General features: G+C 43.6%; 1 protein-coding gene across 1 annotated transcript in view; it reads right to left on the bottom strand.

Annotated features, from left to right (window-relative positions):
- LOC113825884 (A disintegrin and metalloproteinase with thrombospondin motifs 3-like) overlaps window positions 1-7,500 on the bottom strand; it is a 96,479-nt gene that overhangs the window by 88,479 nt on the left and 500 nt on the right. The gene's annotated exons all lie outside the window — the stretch shown is intronic.

Below are 7,500 nucleotides of genomic sequence, written 5' to 3'. Positions count from 1 at the left end.
AATAATAATAATAATAATAATAATAATAATAATAATAATAATAATAATGATAATAATGATAATAATAATAATATTAACCCGGAATACAAAAATGGCGGCCGCCTCCGAAACCCTCCTTCTCGCTCAGCAGAAAGAGGTTCAAACACTTCCAACGTCTTTCACAACAGGAGAATAGTCGGCCTCTTTTTATTTATTTATATTTTTTTACTTTTTTTTCTTCATCCTCTCCTTTTAAAGGTCTTTTTGAAAGGTCTTTTTAAGGCGGCAGGCTTTGGTCTCATTAGCTCCGCGATGTTGACAGTTTGTGAAGCGCGGGAAAGACGTCGCTTGTACGGGGTCACTTTTTGACTTTTGATTTTGGGATAAGAGCGTTATTTTCGTGCGTGTTATTGCATTTATTTCTTTTTTTATTTTAGTTTTGTTTGTTTGTTTGTTTGTTTGCTTGTGTCTCTATTTGTCTGTCTGTTTCTTTATCGTTCTCTCTCTCTCGATCCCTCTCCCTCTATCCCTCATTCTCTCTCTCTCCTCTCCCTTTCTCCCTCCTTCTCTTTCTCTCTCTCTCTCTCCCCTCCCTCCCCTTCCTAGCCCCCCCCTCTTTTTTCTCGATCTCTCTCCCTCCCCTCTTTTCTCTCCCTTCCTCCCTTTCTATCTCCTCCTCTCTCCCTCCCCCTCCCTCTCTCTCTCTCCCTCCCCTCCCTCTCTCTCTCTCCTTCCCTCCCTACACCCTCTCTCCCTCCTCCTCTCTCCCTCTCTCCCTCCCTCCCCTCCCCTCCCTACCCCCTCCCTCCTTGTTGCTAAGCAGCGGCGCTCCTTCGCTCCCTCTTTAGAAATCGTCTCTCGGTCTCCTCCCAATTGTTTCTCTTAATTCCTTATTTTCTGGCTCAAGTCCGTTCGATTTGCTTCTTCATTTGCATACAAAGTGTCGCCAACTTCTGCAAAAAAAAAGAAAAAAAATAGCGAAATGGGATCCCTTCGCGTATCTTCCGAGATTACCCACAATGCCAATTCTGAAGAGAACGCGATGCTAAAAGTTTCAGAATAAACACATTCCAACGCCTTTCGAGTTTCCGAAACTAAGAGAGAGAGAAAAAAAAAGAATGATAAGAAACGCGCATAAAGCGATGACAGGAATCTGGCAACACCCTCTTTCGGGACAAAATTTTAGCACTCCATCTGGCAATACATTAGAAACTTGCCAAGCCGAACTGGGAGATTTATTTTGGCGGATTTATCTTGGCGATCTCGGCTTGGTCTTCCGCGGGTTGAGATAATCCCGGGCAAGCTGGCGAGTCTGCCACGAAAACCGTTATTTTTTTTAGCTGTCCTTTTCTTATTTTTAGACTCCTGCGGTCACTTTGAAAGGAGTGGGCGGGTCGCGCGGGAAACTGTCGAAAGGGATCGTTAAATCACGATATCAACGAGAGAATTGGAACATATTTTACAGGATCGGAGGGTTAGACTGCAGTGGGTTGGACGTATCGACTCCTGTAAATTCCATTAGTTGTTTACATTTGTCTAGGAGTTTTAAACAAATCGTTAGAGCGTATTGAGTAAAAAGGAAGAGAAATATAGAGAGAAATGAAGAAAAGACTGCAAGTTATCCGTTAAACGATAAATCTCTAGAGAGAGAGAAAGAGAGAGAAAATATGAACTCGCGAAAAGTGTGAGCGTTCGATTCTGAAAGAAAGGTTTAGCCACGTAACACGCACGCACGCACACATACACACACACACACATGCACGCACACACTTTAACACACGAGCGCGCGCGTCCAAACACACTCGCACAATCACCACACGCACACACACGCACACGCACACGCACACACCTTAACACACACACACACACACACTTTAACACACATATACACACACTTTAACACACACACACACACACACTTGCTCTCCCTAACCCCGATCTTGGAATTCAGATTACGTCGCTGTTTATCAGACTGCCAGAACACCTTTTTTCCGTTTTATTTTTCCCTTCCTATCCACCCCCCCCCCCCGGGCCTTCGACCTTACGTATAACCAACCGACTTGATTTCCATGAATAAGAGTGAATAAATAAAAGCTAAACACGACGAAGGAAAGAAACGCCAAAAAAATGACGAATATATTAAGATACGAAAATAGCTAATCATGGCGGAACAGCTGTGATTTCCTCCTCTCTTTAATAGAAGTGAAACAGCTTGGTTACAAAGCGACAGGAGACGGAGGAACGGCGAGACCCAGACAATTTTTTTTTTTCAGCTGATGTTATGATTTTGTGCAGTTAAGCTCGTGATCTGTAGTGGTTGTGGCCGGAAGAAGCGGGTTCGTGTCTCGTGAACCGGCGCGAGTGAAGCTTCGAAGTGTTGTTAACCTGTTCGTTAAAATTGTGCCCGACCCGATGAATTTTCATAAATACGGACGCAGAAATAAAGGCATATTTGTCTATATATCTGGTAGATATACATTTATCTATTTGCCCGGTTGATATACATGTATAGACTGATAAATATGCATTTATTTATTCATTTATGCATGTCAAGTATGTGAATATTCTTTGGGTCGGGTCTCGCAGCTAAACAAGAGCTCTAACAACTGCAAATATACTTATTTATCATTATCACCTTCATTATTATCATCTTATTAATTTCCTAATTCATTTTTACACATTCGATAATAACGAAGGTTAACATGAAGAGGTATTAAGTTCTCAGGAGTTTGGGGACCCGAGAAGGTGTTCGAAACCGAATTCGAAACGGGTTTGACAAGAATTTCGAACTTGACTGTCCTATATCCGTCCGAACAGAGGGAATGGGAGCCCGATAGACGGAGGGGAGGTCGACAGATACGAGTGATTGGGAAGGAGGTAAGGAGAGGGAGGGAGAGAAGAGAGTAGGAAAAGTAAAGAAAAAGGAGGAGGGGAGGGGGTAAGGAAGCAGAGCCAATCCTCAGGGTGATCGGGGGAAATCTTCCAGGGGGAGCCGCCCTTAGCAGGACACATCAGGACGCTTCAGGACACATCAGGACACTTCAGGACGCTTCAGGACTCAGCAGGACACTTCAGGACACTTCAGGACGCAGCAGGACACTTCAGGACGCAGCAGGACACTTCAGGACGCAGCAGGACACTTCAGGACGCAGCAGGACACTTCAGGACGCTTCAGGACTCAGCAGGACACTTCAGGACGCAGCAGGACACTTCAGGACACATCAGGATGCAGCAGGACACATCAGGATACTTCAGGACGCAGCAGGATACTTCAGGACACATCAGGACGCAGCAGGACACTTCAGGACGCAGCTGGACACTTCAGGACACATCAGGACGCAGGACACATCAGGACACTTCAGGACGCAGCAGGATACATCAGGACACTTCAGGACACATCAGGACGCAGCAGGACACATCAGGACACTTCAGGACGCAGCAGGACACTTCAGGACGCAGCAGGACACTTTAGGACGCGGCAGGACACATCAGGACACTTCAGGACGCAGCAGGACACTTCAGGACGCAGCAGGACACTTTAGGACGCGGCAGGACACATCAGGACACATCAGGACACTTCAGGACACAGCAGGACACATCAGGACACTTCAGGACGCCGCAGGACGTAGCAGGACACATCAGGACGCAGCAGGACACATCAGGATACTTCAGGACACTTCAGGACACATCAGGACACTTCAGGACGCAGCAGGACAATTCAGGACGCAGCAGGATACTTCAGGACGCGGCAGGACACATCAGGACACATCAGGACGCAGCAGGACACATCAGGACACTTCAGGACGCAGCGGGACCCACGGGCAACATCAAGAACAGACACGGGCGCCGTGCATTGGGGTCCTCGTGGGCGTCGCCGCGTGAGCCCGTTTTCTTTTGCCCGGGGCGACTAGACGGCAACGCACGGGGGGGACTAATGCAAATCCGCCTGCTACTGAGACGCCAACTCCTATTGCTATTTGCTACTCGCGGCTATCCCTCCTATTGCTATTTGCTTGCTATTTGCTACTCGCGGCTATCCCGGAAGGCTACAGACACTGCCGGCAGAGGCTGAGGTCCGCCCTGGCTTTGAATCTACCGCCCGTGACGACTTCGCCAGAGGAAATATTTACACGAGAGGCGGCGGTCGTGTCAGCGGGCGAAGGCGATGAGAAAGTCAGGCATTTGACTTGGCCATTTTTCGCCGACTGACAAAAAAAAAAAAAAAAAAAAAAAAAAAAAAAAAAAAAAATCATATATATATTAATAATATTTTATTAATCAGTTGATTAATTAAAAAAAACAAAACATTGTCTTTGATTTTTTTCTCTCGATGCGGGTATGTTTTTTTTTTAAATACAATTCGTTTCGTCATATTTATTTTACATATATACCCATCAATGGTCTTTCTATTTTCTTTCTTTTTTTATGTAAATAAGAAACAGCTCGTCCACTAATTCGAGGAGTGACTTGATTTCTTTTCTTCTCCCTCTCTTTTCTCATCTCTCTTACTATTTCTTTTCTTCTCCCTCTCTGTTCTCATCTTCCCTTTTCGATTTCTTTTCTTCTCCCTCTCTGTTCTCTTCTTCCCTTTTCGGTTTCTTTTCTTCTCCCTCTCTTTTCTTATCTCTCCTACGATTTCTTTTCTTCTCCCTCTCTGTTCTCATCTCCCCTTTTCATTTCTTTTCTTCTCTCTCTCTTTTCTTATCTCTCCTACGATTTCTTTTCTTCTCTCTCTCTGTTCTTATCTCTCCTACGATTTCTTTTCTTCTCTCTCTCTGTTCTTATCTCTCCTACGATTTCTTTTCTTCTCCCTCTCTGTTCTTATCTCTCCTACGATTTCTTTTCTTCTCCCTCTCTTTTCTTATCTCTCCTACGATTTCTTTTCTTCTCCCTCTCTTTTCTTATCTCTCCTACGTTTTCTTTTCTTCTCCCTCTCTTTTCTTATCTCTCCTACGATTTTTTTTCTTCTCTCCCTCTCTGTTCTTATCTCTCCTACGATTTCTTTTCTTCTCCCTCTCATTTCTTATCTCCCTTTTTCGTTTTTTTTCTTCTCCCTCTCTGTTCTCATCTTCCCTTTTCGGTTTCTTTTCTTCTCCCTCTCTTTTCTTATCTCTCCTACGATTCCTTTTCTTCTCCCTCTCTTTTCTTATCTCTCCTACGATTTCTTTTCTTCTCCCTCTCTTTTCTTATCTCTCCTACGATTTCTTTTCTTCTCCTTCTTCTCCCTCTCTATTCTCATCTCCCCTTTTCGGTTTCTTTTCTTCTCCCTCTCTTTTCTTATCTCTCCTACGATTTCTTTTCTTCTCCCTCTCTTTTCTTATCTCTCCTACGATTTCTTTTCTTCTCCCTCTCTGTTCTCATCTTCCCTTTTCGGTTTCTTTTCTTCTCCCTCTCTTTTCTTATCTCTCCTACGATTTCTTTTCTTCTCCCTCTCTGTTCTTATCTCTCCTACGATTTCTTTTCTTCTCCCTCTCTGTTCTCTTCTTCCCTTTTCATTTCTTTTCTTCTCCCTCTCTTTTCTTATCTCCCCTACGATTTCTTTTCTTCTCCCTCTCTTTTCTTATCTCTCCTACGATTTCTTTTTCTTCCTCCTCTCTGTTCTCATCTCCCCTTTTCGTTTCTTTTCTTCTCCCTATCTTTTCTTATCTCTCCTACGATTACTTTTCATCTCCCTCTCTGTTCTTATCTCTCCTACGATTTCTTTTCTTCTCCCTCTTCTCCTTCTCTATTCTCATCTTCCCTTTTCGGTTTCCTTTCTTCTCCCTCTCTGTTCTTATCTCTCCTACGATTTCTTTTCTTCTCCCTCTCTGTTCTCTTCTTCCCTTTTCGGTTTCTTTTCTTCTCCCTCTCTGTTCTTATCTCTCCTACGATTTCTTTTCTTCTCCCTCTCTGTTCTCTTCTTCCCTTTTCGGTTTCTTTTCTTCTCCCTCTCTTTTCTTATCTCTACTACGATTTCTTTTCTCCTCCCTCTCTTTTCTTATCTCTCCTACGATTTCTTTTCTTCTCCTCTCTGTTCTCATCTTCCCTTTTCGATTTTTCTTCTCCCTCTCTTTTTCCTCATCTCCCTTTTCGATTTTTTTTCTTCTCCCTCTCTTTCTTCTCTCTCCTACGATTTCTTTTCTTCTCCCTCTCTGTTCTCTTCTTCCCTTTTCGGTTTCTTTTCTTCTCCCTCTCTGTTCTCTTCTTCCCTTTTCGGTTTCTTTTCTTCTCCCTCTCTGTTCTCTTCTTCCCTTTTCGGTTTCTTTTCTTCTCCCTCTCTTTTCTTATCTCTCCTACGATTTCTTTTCTTCTCCCTCTCTGTTCTCATCTTCCCTTTTCGGTTTCTTTTCTTCTCCCTCTCTGTTCTCATCTCTCCTACGATTTCTTTTCTTCTCCCTCTCTGTTCTCTTCTTCCCTTTTCGGTTTCTTTTCTTCTCCCTCTCTGTTCTCATCTCTCCTACGATTTCTTTTCTTCTCCCTCTCTTTTCTTCTCTCTCCTACGATTTCTTTTCTTCTCCCTCTCTGTTCTCATCTTCCCTTTTCGGTTTCTTTTCTTCTCCCTCTCTGTTCTTATCTCTCCTACGATTTCTTTTCTTCTCTCTCTCTCTTCTTATCTCTCCTACGATTTCTTTTCTTCTCCCTCTCTTTTCTTATCTCCCCTTTTCGGTTTCTTTTCTTCTCCCTCTCTTTTCTTATCTCTCCTACGATTTCTTTTCTTCTCCTCTCTCTGTTCTCATCTCCCCTTTTCGGTTTCTTTCCTTCTCCCTCTCTTTTCTTATCTCTCCTACGATTTCTTTTCTTCTCCCTCTCTGTTCTCATCTTCCATTTTCGGTTTCTTTTCTTCTCCCTCTCTTTTCTTATCTCTCCTACGATTTCTTTTCTTCTCCCTCTCTTTTCTTATCTCTCCTACGATTTCTTTTCTTCTCTCTCTCTGTTCTCATCTCCCTTTTCGGTTTCTTTTCTTATCCTTCTTCTCCCTCTCTATTCTCATCTCCCCTACGATTTCTTTTCTTATCCTTCTTATCCTTCTCTATTCTCATCTCCCCTTTTCGGTTTCTTCTCAGCTGTTTATTCCCGCTGTTATGATTGCTCATACGACAAGCATAGACAAAACTTTAGACTGCTTGTGTAGGCGCCACACACGCAGATTGCAAGGCGCTGACATATGATCATGTGTATGTGCATGTGGAAGGAGACACACACACACACACACACACACACACACACACACACACACACACACACACACACACACACACACACACACACACACACACACACACATTCACTTCCTCTTCTCTCATCTCGTCTTTTCTCATCTCTCTCTCTTTTTTTTCTTCTTCTCTCCTTAGCTCGTGGTTTATCTTATTTCTCTCTTTCTCTTCTGTTCTATCTCTCTCTCTCTTTCTCTTTCTGCTTTTACTTCTTCTTCTTGCGTTCTATTTCCTTCTCCACTTCTCATTCCCTCCCCTATGCCTTACTTTCTCTCTCCCTCTCTTCTCTCTCTCGTTCTCTATCTCCCACTCCCTCTCCTACTCCTCG

Source organism: Penaeus vannamei, chromosome 5, assembly GCF_042767895.1.
Source record: "Penaeus vannamei isolate JL-2024 chromosome 5, ASM4276789v1, whole genome shotgun sequence".
NCBI lineage: Eukaryota > Metazoa > Arthropoda > Malacostraca > Decapoda > Penaeidae > Penaeus > Penaeus vannamei.
This window is presented reverse-complemented; position numbering and strand designations above follow the sequence as displayed.